The following is a 19,926-nucleotide window of genomic DNA, read 5'->3' on the forward strand; positions in this document are numbered from 1 at the left end:
CTGCGCATATCTTTGACATCTTCAATTTAAGTGTGCCATTATATTTTTCAACTAGTCCTGCTGACTGGGGGTGGTTAGCTGCATGAAACTTCTGGCGGAGGCCCAACCCTTCACACACCCTTTTCATCACGTGCCCTACAAAATGACTCCCATTATCTGACCAGACACACCTTGGGACCCCAAACCGTGGGAAGAACTCCTTCAGAAGTACCTTTGCGGTAGTAAGGGCAGTATTATCTTTAGTAGGGTAAGCTTCTACCCACTTACTAAACATACAGACCACAACTAGGACATATTTCAAGTTGTTACACCTTTCCATCTCAATAGAATCCATTTGTAGTACTTCAAAGGGATACGTTGGTGGTGAAAAATGCCCAGCGGGGACTGAGGCACCCTTCCCTATGTTATGTTGTAAACAAGTCATGCAGGATTGAACCAGTTGGTCAGCTACTCTTCTGATATTTTTATTAGACCAAACCTGATCAAGCAAATTACAGATGCTTTTCGCACTAACGTGTGCAGGACCATGGGCCATAGTCACTAATGGCAGAACGAATGCATCGGGTAACATCCATTTTTCCCTCTGTGACAGATCTGTCCAGCACAGCGTATTTTCATCTAACTTGGCCTTCCCTTCTTCCCATTCCTTTCTCTCCTGTTCAGTTGCCTCATCCTGTATCATCCTGTATCTTCCTGACACTCTCTACCGTGTTCCCAAATATTTCATGGGGACAAACCTTCTCTGTACTATCTACCACATACATGTGTCCTGTCTTTGCATACGCTGTATCTTTTACTGTCTGATCGGCTAGGGCGTTGCCCCGTCCAGTTTCATCTGTCACCTTTTTGTGTGCACTACACTTCATGATAGCCATTGTTTTGGGCAATGCCAGGGCAGAAAGTAAGTTAGTTATAAGGGTCCCATGTTGAATACGTGTCCCATGTGAGGTGAGGAATCCTCGTTCTGCCCACAAGCGACCAAAGTTGTGTGCTACGCCAAATGCATACTGGCTGTCCGTGTAAATATTCACATTAAGTCCTTTACTTAACTCACAGGCTCGTGTTAGAGCTATTAATTCTGCGGCCTGAGCAGAGTTATGTGGTATTCTAGCTGTTTCAACTACAGTGGTAGCTGTTGTAACTGCATAGGCTGCAGAGGTAGTGCCATCGGGTAGCTTGATGCATGAGCCATCTACGTATAGTATGCCATCAGGGTCTTTCAGTGGAGTGTCCTGTAAGTCCACTCTCCCTTTTGTTTCATCCTCCGTCCGGAGAATGCAGTCATGTATGTCATCATAAGAATCTTCAGTTTTTTCAGTAATTGGCAATAAAGTGGCAGGATTGAGCGTGTTGCACCTTTTTAATGTTATATGACTAGCTAAAAGTGTCAGTTCATAAGTAGTTAATCGTGCATTAGTAAGATGCTGTGTTTTTGTTTTGTTTAATAGTGCGTCAACAGTGTGTGGGACCAACAGGGTGAGGGGTGAATCCATGACTATCCCGGCCGACTGGCGCACTGCGACCGCTGCAGCGGCTACTGCCCGTAGACAGCTCGGGAGTGCACGGGCCACTGGATCCAGTAGGGCCAAAAAATAAGCACAGGGGCGTTGTTTGCCGCCATGCTCTTGGGTTAACACTGATAGTGAACATCCATTTCTCTCGCTCACATATAACTGAAAATCTTTACGATAATCAGGCGTACCCAGTACAGGTGCTGTGCAGAGTGTATTTTTCAATTCATCAAAACCAAACTGAAAATCATCATTCCATTCAATTGTTTCAGGACAATCTTTGTGGGTGGGATGCAAAAACGGTTTTATCAAAAGAGAATAATTAGGAATCCATTGACGACAGAAGGAGGTAATACCTATTAAGGCCCTAACCTCTCTCTGTGTCCTTGGAACCGGTATGTCTCGTATAGCTTGTATTCTCTCAGCCGTCAACGTACGTCCCTCTTTAGACAGGAGGTGTCCTAGGTATATAACCTCCTGTCTACAATATTGCAATTTGGAGAGGGAGACCTTATGGTGATGGTGTGCAAGATGTTTCAATAAGGCTACAGTATCTGTTTTACAATTTTGTTCTGAAGTGGATGCTATTAAAAGGTCATTGTGACAGGCTGGACGGTATAAATCAGACGGAGATTAGATAATATGGTAAATAAGGGTTTTTTTTATTTTTATTCTTTCTTTGCCCAGGTGTATCAAAAGAATTCAGTTTGTGATGGCTTAACCCGATTAATTTCTCGTCTTCTAACTCAGCCGTTCTTCTTCCTCTTGTCTCCTAGGTCGGTGGATTCTGGGAACTCGGGGTGGCTCCGTGGAGGTACCGGCAAGAAAACAGAAGAACGCCACGGTAAGTATAGAGATTTTTCTGGGGTTTTCTCTTTAGATAGGAAGTAGGGAAAAGGTAAGAAGGGGGATAGAAAAAAGAGTGCATTCACCCGTGTGCTGTCTCCCAACAAAAAGGCCTGTGATTCAGGTGGGTGACCCACGGTGCTCCCAGGTAAGTTAGGATAGTCAGTCTCTCTTCTCTTTAAAGAGACTGTGCCCTTCCTTTACCCCCTTTACCCTCTCACCCCTCCCCAGTTCCCTTCCCCGGTAGAGTTTTAGTGTTTCTTTCCCTCGTCCCTAGGAGGGACCGTACCTTTGTGAGCCACGACCCTCCGGGGTTGTGGCTGGGCTCTTTGGTCCTTGCCTCCGGTGTTCTTTCTTCTTTAGCCTCGCTCTCCACGTCTCCGCTGCTGTCGGGCCCTTGCTCCGTCGTCCCCTGCTGCCCTGCTCCTGCTCCTTGGTTCGTCTTCGTTTCGCCGTGTACTCCTCCTTCTCCTTCCTCGACGCGTCCGGCGTCTTTTTGACCTCCCGCGGTCCGGAAAGGCTCGAGCGTTTCCCTGGAAACAGGGAAACGCGGAAGTGACACCGCGAGCGTTTCCGCGTTCCCATGGGAACGCGGATCTGACGTCTCGGTGAAACCCGCCATGGAGCCGATTGCCGCTGCCAGTGACGTGATCGGGGTTGCCCGATCACAGTCATCCACATATTGAACCAGCGTCGAGGAGCAAGGAAAAACAAGGGCATCTAATTGACCCTTGAGGGTCTGGCTAAAAATGCTAGGTGATTCAGTATAGCCTTGTGGAGCGCGACAGAACCGGAAACTGCGACCACCCAGTGAAAACCCAAAGATGTGTCTGCTATCTGGATGAATGGGAATGCTAAAGAATGCATTCTCAAGATCGATAACAGAGAACCAAGTAGCGGAGGCAGGTATCATTGTTAATAATGTCGTAATGTCAGGAACAACAGGGAACTGGGGTATTACAATCTTACTGACCGCCCGTAAATCAATAACAAATCGGAGTCCTGGAGGCGCGGTGCCATCAGATAATTTTTTATGAACAGGAAGGACAGGACTGTTACAATCATTACCACACGTTTCTTCAATGACACCCAAATCAATCAACTGGGTCACAATATTTTGGAGTTGTTGTTCAATGTGTTGGGATAATTTGTATTGGGGAAGACGAGGCAATTTGGCATTGGTTTTCAAGCGTATGACATACGGTGGTATGTCCAGACATCCAACATCGTCCTTATGTGTGGCCCATAAAATGTCTGGCAAATCTCGAAGTTCGGGTGGAAGTGGTTTTGACAAAAATTGTGACGGGGAAATATTTGGACCTAAAGTGACATGAACTCCATCCGGAGAGCAATAAATGGTGGCGTACAATTTCTTTAATAGGTCCAAACCCAATAAATTCTCACTACAGGCCGAAGTAAGAATGAGAGGGGAGCTAATGGTGTAAGGACCTATAGCAACATGCAGCGGCTGGGAGACGGGGTTAGCCACCGGAACACCAGAAAAACCCATTGAGACGTTAATATTGCCAGACAGAGGGACCCCTTGGACCTCTTCCTGTTTAACAGAACTTTTGGTGGCCCCAGTATTTACCAAAAAATCATATGAAGTACCGTCTAATTGTACCTTAACGTGAGGGCCATTCTGCCTAACAGGAATAGAAACTGGTCCCACCCCCCTCTGTCGAAGGCTGTCCTAGTCAAAGGAGGACCCCTGACCTTCATATGCATCATAGTCGTCATTAAAATATTGACGCTGGGATGAAGCATCAAAATAATTCGGGCGGGGGGTACTGTGGGACCGTGAAGGGGCCTGCTGGCGGGGTCTGTCTGCAGGACCAGACCTACCGCGTGGTCTGTTGTCCTGTTGCGGTGGGGGCATGGGGCGGCCTGTGGAGTTGTCCTTATTGGGGCAGTCATTCTTCCAGTGGCCCTCCTGCTTGCAATAGGCGCACTGACTGTAGGAGAGGGAAGAACGGGGAGGGCGTTGGGACTGCCTTCTGTCATTGGGAGGTCCTTGTGACCTTGATCTGGACTGCTGTTGACGGGGCTGAGGGTAGGCCTGCTGAAATAACACCTTCGTTTTCAACACCTTCGTTTTTTTCTCGTTCTTTTTTTGTTCTTCTATCTCCCTGTTCCCATAATATTGGGCCATTGTCAGTATTCCAGTGGCAGTAGAGACTGGCCACGTACTTTCACACAATTTCAATTTTCCCTTTATGTCTGGTAATAAATTGTCCACGAATTTGTCAACAAAGAGTCTTATCCCCCCTTCAGTAGTCATGTCTTGGCCGCTGTAATCAGAAAAAACACCCTCAAACCTTGTATAAAAGTCTGAAACACCCTCGTCCTTTTTTTTGTTTACAGGCGGCCAATTTATCCCAATTTATCCTGTGTGGTGCAAGTATGGTCTTCATTAAATCCAAAATACGCAGTGGGAGAGCCAATATAAGTGGGTCTGGTTTCGCTCCCCCAACCCTGTCCCTTTCTGCTGCTTGCAATTAGTCCCACGTGCCCCTTAGTTCAGCATGGTCGTGCCTCCGTACTTTTTACCATACTTCTTGCGGGACTACTGCTGCCATTAACATGTCAATATCGGACGTCATAGTACAGGATTCAAGAATTTGTTGCAGTTCTTTATAATATCCTGCAGGATTCTTACGGGGGTCAGGTAAGGCGGCTTTTAGGGTATATGTTTCAGATCTTTTCCATGGGGTGTGTACCCACATTTGTTGAAAATGCCCTGCGGTAATAACTTGGGCAGCGTTATCCATCACCGTCTCTCGCCAAACCGGCGGAACCTCTCTCATGGGAAACATGGATGCCCTTATAGAAGGGCTACATGTCCACAGGCGGTCCCTATATACGAGAAGAGTAACAACATAATCATGTAGACCAGAACCAAACGGCAGTCCAGTAGAGTCGCGTTTTCGGAGGTCCACCAGCCCGCGGGAGCTGAGGAACCACCATCCTCATATTCTTGTATTATAATGTTGCACATAAGGGTAGCTGCATGTAACTGAACTAAACGATCCCATTGTTTCATAGTGTGGACAATGTCCCTGACCCCATAGTCATTCCAATTAGTCATCCACCTCCGTGTCATTTCTTCAATGACATCTTCCTCTTGTGAATTAGAGAACATGTGTCCGCGGAGGGTGCGCTTTTGCGGGGTCATGGGACGGGGGTATGTGTGGTGTCTAAACAGGAGTCAGGGGTGGGCCAAACGGGGGCCAGTCGAGGGGTGCGTACAGTCGGGCGGGGTGTATCCTCTATAGGTCTGGTGACAGGAGGGGTGGTGGTGGGTGGCGGAGCACTAGCCTGAGATCCAACTGGAGGTGGCACAATAGGGTCACCTGGTGCAGGTTGAGAATGTAGTGTAGGATATATTGGTGGAGTATATAACGGGGGTTTATCTAACATATCGTTTAAAAGGGGGTCTTCCTCTTGTGACTTATCCACTACTGTCCTGGAAGGGTAACACTTATCAGTTTGTAAGTGAAGCCTTCGGTCATGTTCTAAACTTTTCTGTTGATGTTCAGCTACGTCAGAGTCATATACCTTTTCAGTCACCGTCCTGGTCTTATGTCTCTGTAATTCTTTCTCTGCCTTCCTATGTCTTTGGTCTGCTTCTTTCTGCCAAGTCCGTAGTGAATCAAATATCCCTGGTCTACTTTTTGTCACAAACAAACGTTCCTGTAAATAGTCTAATTTATCTTTATCAAATGTCCCGTGAATAGGCCATAGTAAATCAGAACTACCTTTGGTTCTTTTTCTCCATATATCAGACCAGATAATTCGACCTATGCCATATTTAACATATATATCATGATTTGGAGTCCCGACCGGAGGAGCGGGCATGTTTCCTCCAGAAGGGAGTCCGTACTGCGAAGACAACAACACAATTTCCTAAAACAACTGAACGCTGGCATTCTTCCAGTATTTAAAAAAAATAAAAATTCTTACACCAGTGGTTTGAATACACCAAATGAGTGGCAAATATGCCCTTTGCTTCCTATATACTTAAATGACAACTGAGGTCAGTCTTACCACTGACGTCGATCTTTGCAAAGAGCGATAGAAACGGTACAATACTCACAGACCTATTTTTAGACAGGAATCTTTCAACTCCCGTCCTTACCTGACACTTCTGTTATAGTCCGACAGTTGGGGACTCCAGTAGTTCAGGGAAAACAGAGACCCAAATTCAGACAGCGCCAGGAGAAGTTGAGCCGGCTGGAAGACACACAGTGGAGATCCGCAGGTCCACGTCAGAGAACGAAGCTCAGAATCCGGTGTGGGGCACCTCCCTTGGAAATCCAATCGTAAGTCCTCCGTCACCTGGTCGGTCCCCTGGATGCCTGACTCGGGTCCCTGTTCGGGCGCCAACTGAGGAACCAGGAAAGATAGAATCCCCACCCGGGGTCTCCTTCCCAACAGTGGAGGGACACCCTAGTCCTCAGGTTTAGCAGAGAGTACACAAATCAAGCGGAGTCACCAACTGGAGGAATAAAGAGAATTTTATTACATGGATTATAGCTCAAGCTAATACAGAGTCCCAGGACAGTCAAGTGACTATCCTACGGAGGCTGCCCCTTCACTCTGGTGCACCCAACCTTATATACACACAAAACTGCTTTGTCAGAGGACAACTCCACCCCTAGCGTATTCAAGGTCCTCTGCGGCCTTCAGAATATTTCAGGGATACACGTGTGGTGGGAGAAGGTACAGATGCAGCTGGCAGGAGGTGGCAACGACCTGTACGAACCTGTTCTGGCAGTTACTGATTAAGCACAAACATTCTCGGAACTATGGTTAGAACAAGTAAATTACAGCGATAAGAAGATTGCAGCCCAAGGCTGTGAACACAAGGTCAATCATAAAAGTTCAGGAGGTTTGTCGAGCACATGGCAACATAATAAAGATAAACAGAAGCCTAGCAGCTATGGTGTATGATTAAGTTTATGTACATTTTCTCACCATCTAGAGCGTAACACTCCGTGCTCCTACTAACACCATCTAGAGCATACCACTCCGTCCTCCTATCACCATCTAGAGCATACCACTCTGTGCTCCTACTAACACCATATAGAGCATACCACTCCGTGCTCCTATCACCATCTAGAGCATACCACTCCATGCTCCTACTAACACCATCTAGAGCATACCACTCAGTACTCCTACTAACACCATCTAGAGCATACCACTCCGTGCTCCTACTATCACCATCTAGAGCATACCACTCCGTGCTCCTATCACCATCTAGAGCACACCACTCCGTGCTCCTACTATCACCATCTAGAGCATACCACTCTGTGCTCCTATCACCATCTAGAGCATACCACTCCGTGATCCTACTATCACCATTTAAAGCATACCACTCCGTGCTCCTACTATCACCATCTAGAGCATACCCCTCCGTGCTCCTATCGCCATCTAGAGCATACCACTCCGTGCTCCTACTATCACCATCTAGAGCATACCACTCCGTGCTCCTACTATCACCATCTAGAACATACCCCTCTGTGCTCCTATCACCATCTAGAGCATACCACTCCGTGCTCCTATCACCATCTAGAGCATACCCCTCTGTGCTCCTATCACCATCTAGAGCATACCACTCCGTGCTCCTACTATCACCATCTAGAGCATACCACTCATGTTCCTGGCACCATCTAGAGCATACCACTCCGTGCTCCTACTATCACCATCTAGAGCATACCACTCCGTGCTCCTACTATCACCATCTAGAGCATACCGCTCCGTGCTCCTACTATCACCATCTAGAGCACACCACTCCGTGCTCCTATCAGCATTTAGAGCATACCAATCCGTGCTCCTACTATCACCATCTAGAGCATACCACTCCGTGCTTCTACTATCACCATCTAGAGCATACCACTCCGTGCTACTATCACCATCTAGAGCATACCACTCCGTGCTCCTACTAACACCATATAGAGCATACCACTCCGTGCTCCTATCACCATCTAGAGCATACCACTCCATGCTCGTACTAACACCATCTAGAGCATACCACTCAGTACTCCTACTAACACCATCTAGAGCATACCACTCCGTGCTCCTACTATCACCATCTAGAGCATACCACTCCGTGCTCCTATCACCATCTAGAGCACACCACTCCGTGCTCCTACTATCACCATCTAGAGCATACCACTCTGTGCTCCTATCACCATCTAGAGCATACCACTCTGTGATCCTACTATCACCATCTAAAGCATACCACTCCGTGCTCCTACTATCACCATCTAGAGCATACCACTCCGTGCTCCTATCACCATCTAGAGCACACCACTCCGTGCTCCTACTATCACCATCTAGAGCATACCACTCTGTGCTCCTATCACCATCTAGAGCATACCACTCCATGCTCCTACTAACACCATCTAGAGCATATCACTCAGTACTCCTACTAACACCATCTAGAGCATACCACTCCGTGCTCCTACTATCACCATCTAGAGCATACCACTCCGTGCTCCTATCACCATCTAGAGCACACCACTCCGTGCTCCTACTATCACCATCTAGAGCATACCACTCTGTGCTCCTATCACCATCTAGAGCATACCACTCCGTGATCCTACTATCACCATCTAAAGCATACCACTCCGTGCTCCTACTATCACCATCTAGAGCATACCCCTCCGTGCTCCTATCGCCATCTAGAGCATACCACTCCGTGCTCCTACTATCACCATCTAGAGCATACCACTCCGTGCTCCTACTATCACCATCTAGAACATACCCCTCTGTGCTCCTATCACCATCTAGAGCATACCACTCCGTGCTCCTATCACCATCTAGAGCATACCCCTCCGTGCTCCTATCACCATCTAGAGCATACCACTCCGTGCTCCTACTATCACCATCTAGAGCATACCACTCATGTTCCTGGCACCATCTAGAGCATACCACTCCGTGCTCCTACTATCACCATCTAGAGCATACCACTCCGTGCTCCTACTATCACCATCTAGAGCATACCGCTCCGTGCTCCTACTATCACCATCTAGAGCACACCACTCCGTGCTCCAATCAGCATTTAGAGCATACCAATCCGTGCTCCTACTATCACCATCTAGAGCATACCACTCCGTGCTTCTACTATCACCATCTAGAGCATACCACTCCGTGCTACTATCACCATCTAGAGCATACCACTCCGTGCTCCTACTAACACCATATAGAGCATACCACTCCGTGCTCCTATCACCATCTAGAGCATACCACTCCATGCTCGTACTAACACCATCTAGAGCATACCACTCAGTACTCCTACTAACACCATCTAGAGCATACCACTCCGTGCTCCTACTATCACCATCTAGAGCATACCACTCCGTGCTCCTATCACCATCTAGAGCACACCACTCCGTGCTCCTACTATCACCATCTAGAGCATACCACTCTGTGCTCCTATCACCATCTAGAGCATACCACTCTGTGATCCTACTATCACCATCTAAAGCATACCACTCCGTGCTCCTACTATCACCATCTAGAGCATACCACTCCGTGCTCCTATCACCATCTAGAGCACACCACTCCGTGCTCCTACTATCACCATCTAGAGCATACCACTCTGTGCTCCTATCACCATCTAGAGCATACCACTCCATGCTCCTACTAACACCATCTAGAGCATATCACTCAGTACTCCTACTAACACCATCTAGAGCATACCACTCTGTGCTCCTACTATCACCATCTAGAGCATACCACTCCGTGATCCTACTATCACCATCTAAAGCATACCACTCCGTGCTCCTACTATCACCATCTAGAGCATACCCCTCCGTGCTCCTATCGCCATCTAGAGCATACCACTCCGTGCTCCTACTATCACCATCTAGAGCATACCACTCCGTGCTCCTACTATCACCATCTAGAACATACCCCTCTGTGCTCCTATCACCATCTAGAGCATACCACTCCGTGCTCCTATCACCATCTAGAGCATACCCCTCCGTGCTCCTATCACCATCTAGAGCATACCACTCCGTGCTCCTACTATCACCATCTAGAGCATACCACTCATGTTCCTGGCACCATCTAGAGCATACCACTCCGTGCTCCTACTATCACCATCTAGAGCATACCACTCCGTGCTCCTACTATCACCATCTAGAGCATACCGCTCCGTGCTCCTACTATCACCATCTAGAGCACACCACTCCGTGCTCCTATCAGCATCTAGAGAATACCACTCCGTGCTCCTACTATCACCATCTAGAGCATACCACTCCGTGCTTCTACTATCACCATCTAGAGCATACCACTCCGTGCTCCTATCACCATCTAGAGCATACCACTCCGTGCTCCTACTAACACCATATAGAGCATACCACTCCGTGCTCCTATCACCATCTAGAGCATACCACTCCTGCTCGTACTAACACCATCTAGAGCATACCACTCAGTACTCCTACTAACACCATCTAGAGCATACAACTCCGTGCTCCTACTATCACCATCTAGAGCATACCACTCCGTGCTCCTATCACCATCTAGAGCACACCACTCCGTGCTCCTACTATCACCATCTAGAGCATACCACTCTGTGCTCCTATCACCATCTAGAGCATACCACTCCGTGATCCTACTATCACCATCTAAAGCATACCACTCCGTGCTCCTACTATCACCATCTAGAGCATACCCCTCCGTGCTCCTATCGCCATCTAGAGCATACCACTCCGTGCTCCTACTATCACCATCTAGAGCATACCACTCCGTACTCCTACTATCACCATCTAGAACATACCCCTCTGTGCTCCTATCACCATCTAGAGCATACCACTCCGTGCTCCTATCACCATCTAGAGCATACCCCTCCGTGCTCCTATCACCATCTCGAGCATACCACTCAGTGCTCCTACTATCACCATCTAGAGCATACCACTCATGTTCCTGGCACCATCTAGAGCATATCACTCCGTGCTCCTACTATCACCATTAGAGCATACCACTCCGTGCTCCTACTATCACCATCTAGAGCATACCGCTCCGTGCTCCTACTATCACCATCTAGAGCACACCACTCCGTGCTCCTATCAGCATCTAGAGCATACCACTCCGTGCTCCTACTATCACCATCTAGAGCATACCACTCCGTGCTTCTACTATCACCATCTAGAGCATACCACTCCGTGCTCCTATCACCATCTAGAGCATACCACTCCCTGCTCCTACTATCACCATCTAGGGCATACCACTCTGTGCTCCTGTCACCATCTAGAGCATACCACTCCGTGCTCCTATCACCATCTAGAGCATACTGCTCCGTGCTCCTACTATCACCATCTACAGCATACCGCTCCGTGCTCCTACTATCACCATCTAGCGCATACCCCTCCGTGCTCCTAGTATCACCATCTACAGCATACCCCCGTGCTCCTATCACCATTCAGACCATACCACTCCGTGCTCCTACTATCACCATCTAGAGCATACCACTCCGTGCTCCTATCACCATCTACAGCATACCACTCCGTGATCCTATCATCATTCAGAGCATACCACTCCGTGCTCCTATTATCACCATCTAGAGCATACCACTCCGTGCTCCTATCACCATCTACAGCATACCACTCCGTGATCCTACTATCAGCATCTAGAGCATACCACTCCGTGCTCCTATCACCATCTACAGCATTCCACTCCGTGCTCCTACTATCAGCATCTAGAGCATACCACTCTGTGTTCCTACTATCACCATCTAGAGCATACCACTCTGTGCTCCTATCACCATCTACAGCATACCACTCCGTGCTACTACTATCAGCATCTACAGCATAGCACTCCGTGCTCCTATCACCATCTAGAGCATATCACTCCGTGCTCCTACTATCACCATCTAGAGCATACCACTCCGTGCTCCTATCACCTTCTAGAGCACACCACTCCGTGCTCCTACTATCACCATCTGGAGCAAACCCCTCCGTGCTCCTATCACCAGCTAGAGCATACCACTCCATGCTCCGACTATCACCATCTAGAGCATACCACTCCGTGCTCCTACTATCACCATCTAGAGCATACCCCTCTGTGCTCCTATCACCATCTAGAGCATACCACTCCATGCTCCTACTATCACCATCTAGAGCATACCACTCTGTGCTCCTACTATCACCATCTACAGCATACCACTCCGTGCTCCTATCACCAGCTACAGTATACCACTCTGTGCTCCTATCACCATCTAGAGCATACCACTCTGTGCTCCTATTACCATCTAGAGCATACCACTCTGTGCTCCTACTATCACCATCTAGAGCATACCACTCTGTGCATACCACTCCGTGCTCCTACTATCACCATCTAGAGCATACCACTCTGTGCTCCTACTATCACCATCTAGAGCATACCACTCCATACTCCTACTATCACCATCTAGAACATACCACTCTGTGCTCCTACTATCACCATCTAGAGCATACCACTTCGTGCTCCTACTATCACCATCTAGAGCATACCACTCCGTGCTCCTACTATCACCATCTACAGCATACCACTCCGTGCTCCTACTACCACCATCTACAGCATACCACTCCGTGCTCCTACTATCACCATCTACAGCATACCACTCCGTGCTCCTACTATCACCATCTAGAGCATACCACTCTGTGCTCCTCCTATCAGCATCTAGGACATACCACTCCATGCTCCTACTATCACCATCTAGAGCATACCACTACGTGCTCCTACTATCACCATCTAGAGCATACCACTCAGTGCTCCTACTATCACAATCTAGTGCATACCACTCCGTGCTCCTACTATCACCATCTAAAGCATAGCACTCTGTGCTCCTACTATCACCATCTAGAGTAATTCCACTCTGTGCTCCTACTATCACCATCTAGAGCATGCCACTCCGTGATCCTACTATCACCATCTAGAGCATACCAATCTGTGCTCCTACTATCACCATCTAGAGCATACCACTCCGTGTTCCTACTATCACAGTCTAGAGCATACCACTCTGTGCTCCTACTATCACCATCTAGAGCTTACCACTCCGTGCTCCTATCACCATCTAGAGCATACCACTCCCTGCTCCTACTATCACCATCTAGGGCATACCACTCCGTGCTCCTGTCACCATCTAGAGCATACCACTCCGTGCTCCTATCACCATCTAGAGCATACCGCTCCATGCTCCTACTATCACCATCTACAGCATACCGCTCCGTGCTCCTACTATCACCATCTAGCGCATACCCCTCAGTGCTCCTAGTATCACCATCTACAGCATACCCCGTGCTCCTATCACCATTCAGAGCATACCACTCCGTGCTCCTACTATCACCATTTAGAGCATACCACTCCGTGCTTCTATCACCATCTACAGCATACCACTCCGTGATCCTATCACCATTCAGAGCATACCACTCCGTGCTCCTATTATCACCATCTAGAGCATACCACTCCGTGCTCCTATCACCATCTACAGCATACCACTCCGTGATCCTACTATCAGCATCTAGAGCATACCACTCCGTGCTCCTATCACCATCTACAGCATTCCACTCCGTGCTCCTGCTATCAGCATCTAGAGCATACCACTCCGTGTTCCTACTATCACCATCTAGAGCATACCACTCCGTGCTCCTATCACCATTTATAGCATACCACTCTGTGCTCCTACTATCACCATCTAGAGCTTACCACTCCGTGCTCCTATCACCATCTAGAGCATACCACTCCGTGCTCCTATCACCATCGAGAGCATACCACTCCCTGCTCCTACTATCACCATCTAGAGCTTACCACTCCGTGCTCCTATCACCATCTAGAGCATACCACTCCGTGCTCCTATCACCATCTAGAGCATACCACTCCCTGCTCCTACTATCACCATCTAGGGCATACCACTCTGTGTTCCTATCACCATCTAGAGCATACCCCTCCGTGCTCCTACTATCAGCATCTAGAGCATACCCCTCCGTGCTCCTACTATCACCATCTAGAGTATGCCACTCTGTGCTCCTACTATCACCATCTAGAGTATACCACTCCGTGCTCCTACTATCACCATCTAGAGCATACCCCTCCGTACTCCTATCACCATCTAGAGCACATACCACTCCGTGCTCGAATCACCATCTAGAGCATACCACTCTGTGCTCCTACTATCACCATTTAGAGGATACCACTCCGTGCTCCTATCAACATCTACAGCATACCACTCCATGCTCCTATCACCATCTACAGCATACCACACCGTGCTCCTACTATCACCATCTAGAGCATACCACTCTGTGCTCCTATCACCATCTACAGCATACCACTCCGTGCTCCTACTATCACCATCTACAGCATACCACTCCGTTCTCCTATCACCATCTAGAACATACCACTCTGTGCTCCTACTATCACCATCTAGAGCATACCATTCCGTGCTCCTACTATCACCATCTACAGCATACCACTCCGTGCTCCTACAACAACCATCTACAGCATACCACTCCGTGCTCCTAATATCACGATCTACAGCATACCACTCTGTGCTCCTACTATCACCATCTAGAGCATACCACTCCGTGCTCCTACTATCAGCATCTAGGACATACCACTCCATGCTCCTACTATCACCATCTAGAGCATACCACTCCGTACTCCTAGTATCACCATCTAGAGCATACCACTCCGTGCTCCTACTATCACTATCTAGTGCATACCACTCCGTGCTCCTACTATCACCATCTAGCGCATACCCCTCCGTGCTCCTAGTATCACCATCTACAGCATACCCCCGTGCTCCTATCACCATTCAGACCATACCACTCCGTGCTCCTACTATCACCATCTAGAGCATACCACTCCGTGCTCCTATCACCATCTACAGCATACCACTCCGTGATCCTATCATCATTCAGAGCATACCACTCCGTGCTCCTATTATCACCATCTAGAGCATACCACTCCGTGCTCCTATCACCATCTACAGCATACCACTCCGTGATCCTACTATCAGCATCTAGAGCATACCACTCCGTGCTCCTATCACCATCTACAGCATTCCACTCCGTGCTCCTACTATCAGCATCTAGAGCATACCACTCTGTGTTCCTACTATCACCATCTAGAGCATACCACTCTGTGCTCCTATCACCATCTACAGCATACCACTCCGTGCTACTACTATCAGCATCTACAGCATAGCACTCCGTGCTCCTATCACCATCTAGAGCATATCACTCCGTGCTCCTACTATCACCATCTAGAGCATACCACTCCGTGCTCCTATCACCTTCTAGAGCACACCACTCCGTGCTCCTACTATCACCATCTGGAGCAAACCCCTCCGTGCTCCTATCACCAGCTAGAGCATACCACTCCATGCTCCGACTATCACCATCTAGAGCATACCACTCCGTGCTCCTACTATCACCATCTAGAGCATACCCCTCTGTGCTCCTATCACCATCTAGAGCATACCACTCCATGCTCCTACTATCACCATCTAGAGCATACCACTCTGTGCTCCTACTATCACCATCTACAGCATACCACTCCGTGCTCCTATCACCAGCTACAGTATACCACTCTGTGCTCCTATCACCATCTAGAGCATACCACTCTGTGCTCCTATTACCATCTAGAGCATACCACTCTGTGCTCCTACTATCACCATCTAGAGCATACCACTCTGTGCATACCACTCCGTGCTCCTACTATCACCATCTAGAGCATACCACTCTGTGCTCCTACTATCACCATCTAGAGCATACCACTCCATACTCCTACTATCACCATCTAGAACATACCACTCTGTGCTCCTACTATCACCATCTAGAGCATACCACTTCGTGCTCCTACTATCACCATCTAGAGCATACCACTCCGTGCTCCTACTATCACCATCTACAGCATACCACTCTGTGCTCCTACTACCACCATCTACAGCATACCACTCCGTGCTCCTACTATCACCATCTACAGCATACCACTCCGTGCTCCTACTATCACCATCTAGAGCATACCACTCTGTGCTCCTCCTATCAGCATCTAGGACATACCACTCCATGCTCCTACTATCACCATCTAGAGCATACCACTACGTGCTCCTACTATCACCATCTAGAGCATACCACTCAGTGCTCCTACTATCACAATCTAGTGCATACCACTCCGTGCTCCTACTATCACCATCTAAAGCATAGCACTCTGTGCTCCTACTATCACCATCTAGAGTAATTCCACTCTGTGCTCCTACTATCACCATCTAGAGCATGCCACTCCGTGATCCTACTATCACCATCTAGAGCATACCAATCTGTGCTCCTACTATCACCATCTAGAGCATACCACTCCGTGTTCCTACTATCACAGTCTAGAGCATACCACTCTGTGCTCCTACTATCACCATCTAGAGCTTACCACTCCGTGCTCCTATCACCATCTAGAGCATACCACTCCCTGCTCCTACTATCACCATCTAGGGCATACCACTCCGTGCTCCTGTCACCATCTAGAGCATACCACTCCGTGCTCCTATCACCATCTAGAGCATACCGCTCCATGCTCCTACTATCACCATCTACAGCATACCGCTCCGTGCTCCTACTATCACCATCTAGCGCATACCCCTCAGTGCTCCTAGTATCACCATCTACAGCATACCCCCGTGCTCCTATCACCATTCAGAGCATACCACTCCGTGCTCCTACTATCACCATTTAGAGCATACCACTCCGTGCTTCTATCACCATCTACAGCATACCACTCCGTGATCCTATCACCATTCAGAGCATACCACTCCGTGCTCCTATTATCACCATCTAGAGCATACCACTCCGTGCTCCTATCACCATCTACAGCATACCACTCCGTGATCCTACTATCAGCATCTAGAGCATACCACTCCGTGCTCCTATCACCATCTACAGCATTCCACTCCGTGCTCCTGCTATCAGCATCTAGAGCATACCACTCCGTGTTCCTACTATCACCATCTAGAGCATACCACTCCGTGCTCCTATCACCATTTATAGCATACCACTCTGTGCTCCTACTATCACCATCTAGAGCTTACCACTCCGTGCTCCTATCACCATCTAGAGCATACCACTCCGTGCTCCTATCACCATCGAGAGCATACCACTCCCTGCTCCTACTATCACCATCTAGAGCTTACCACTCCGTGCTCCTATCACCATCTAGAGCATACCACTCCGTGCTCCTATCACCATCTAGAGCATACCACTCCCTGCTCCTACTATCACCATCTAGGGCATACCACTCTGTGTTCCTATCACCATCTAGAGCATACCCCTCCGTGCTCCTACTATCAGCATCTAGAGCATACCCCTCCGTGCTCCTACTATCACCATCTAGAGTATGCCACTCTGTGCTCCTACTATCACCATCTAGAGTATACCACTCCGTGCTCCTACTATCACCATCTAGAGCATACCCCTCCGTACTCCTATCACCATCTAGAGCACATACCACTCCGTGCTCGAATCACCATCTAGAGCATACCACTCTGTGCTCCTACTATCACCATTTAGAGGATACCACTCCGTGCTCCTATCAACATCTACAGCATACCACTCCATGCTCCTATCACCATCTACAGCATACCACACCGTGCTCCTACTATCACCATCTAGAGCATACCACTCTGTGCTCCTATCACCATCTACAGCATACCACTCCGTGCTCCTACTATCACCATCTACAGCATACCACTCCGTTCTCCTATCACCATCTAGAACATACCACTCTGTGCTCCTACTATCACCATCTAGAGCATACCATTCCGTGCTCCTACTATCACCATCTACAGCATACCACTCCGTGCTCCTACAACAACCATCTACAGCATACCACTCCGTGCTCCTAATATCACGATCTACAGCATACCACTCTGTGCTCCTACTATCACCATCTAGAGCATACCACTCCGTGCTCCTACTATCAGCATCTAGGACATACCACTCCATGCTCCTACTATCACCATCTAGAGCATACCACTCCGTACTCCTAGTATCACCATCTAGAGCATACCACTCCGTGCTCCTACTATCACAATCTAGTGCATACCACTCCGTGCTCCTACTATCACCATCTAGAGCATAGCACTCTGTGCTCCTACTATCACCATCCAGAGCAATACCACTCTGTGCTCCTACTATCACCATCTAGAGCATGCCACTCCGTGATCCTACTATCACCATCTAGAGCATACCAATCTTTGCTCCTACTATCACCATCTAGAGCATACCACTCTGTGCTCCTACTATCACCATCTAGAGCTTACCACTCCGTGCTCCTATCACCATCTAGAGCATACCACTCCGTGCTCCTATCACCATCGAGAGCATACCACTCCCTGCTCCTACTATCACCATCTAGAGCTTACCACTCCGTGCTCCTATCACCATCTAGAGCATACCACTCCCTGCTCCTACTATCACCATCTAGGGCATACCACTCTGTGCTCCTATCACCATCTAGAGCATACCCCTCCGTGCTCCTACTATCAGCATCTAGAGCATACCACTCTGTGCTCCTACTATCACCATCTAGAGCATGCCACTCCGTGCTCCTACTATCACCATCTAGAGTATACCACTCCGTGCTCCTACTATCACCATCTAGAGCATACCCCTCCGTGCTCCTATCACCATCTAGAGCATACCACTCTGTGCTCCTACTATCACCATTTAGAGGATACCACTCCGTGCTCCTATCACCATCTAGAGCATACCACACCGTGCTCCTACTATCACCATCTAGAGCATACCACTCCGTGCTCCTATCACCATCTACAGCATACCACTCCGTGCTCCTACTATCACCATCTACAGCATTCCACTCCGTTCTCCTATCACCATCTAGAACATACCACTCCGTGCTCCTACTATCACCATCTAGAGCATACCACTCCGTGCTCCTATCACCATCTACAGCATGCCCCTCCGTGCTCCTACTATCACCATCTAGAGCATACCACTCCGTGCTCCTATCATCACCATCCAGAGCCTAGCACTCTGTGCTCCTACTATCACCATCTAGAGCATACCACTCGCTGCTCCTACTATCACCATCTACAGCATACCACTCCGTGCTCCTATCACCATCTAGAGCATTCCACTCCGTGCTCCTACTATCACCATCTAGAGCATACCACTCCGTGCTCCTACTATCACCATCTAGTGCATACCACTCCGTGCTCCTACTATCACCATCTAGAGTATACCACTCCGTGCTCCTACTATCACAATCTAGTGCATACCACTCCGTGCTCCTACTATCACCATCTAGAGCATACCACTCTGTGCTCCTACTATCACCATCTAGAGCATACCCCTCTGTGCTCCTACTATCACCATCTAGAGCATACCACTCCGTGCTCCTACTATCACAATCTAGTGCATACCACTCTGTGCTCATACTATCACCATCTAGAGTATACCTCTCCGTGCTCCTACTATCACAATGTAGAGTATACCACTCTGTGCTCCTACTATCAGCATCTAGAGCATACCCCTCGGTGCTCCTATCACCATCTAGAGTATACCACTCCGTGCTC

General features: G+C 48.5%; 1 long non-coding RNA gene across 1 annotated transcript in view; it reads left to right on the forward strand.

Annotated features, from left to right (window-relative positions):
- Positions 1–2,300: 2,300 nt before the first annotated feature.
- LOC138296320 (uncharacterized) overlaps positions 2,301–19,926 on the forward strand; it is a 70,144-nt gene continuing 52,518 nt past the window's right edge. Inside the window, exon 1 of the long non-coding RNA XR_011204769.1 lies at positions 2,301–2,355. This is a non-coding gene — a long non-coding RNA (uncharacterized lncRNA). The remainder of the gene's footprint in view (positions 2,356–19,926) is intronic.

This window comes from Pleurodeles waltl, chromosome 1_1, assembly GCF_031143425.1.
Source record: "Pleurodeles waltl isolate 20211129_DDA chromosome 1_1, aPleWal1.hap1.20221129, whole genome shotgun sequence".
NCBI lineage: Eukaryota > Metazoa > Chordata > Amphibia > Caudata > Salamandridae > Pleurodeles > Pleurodeles waltl.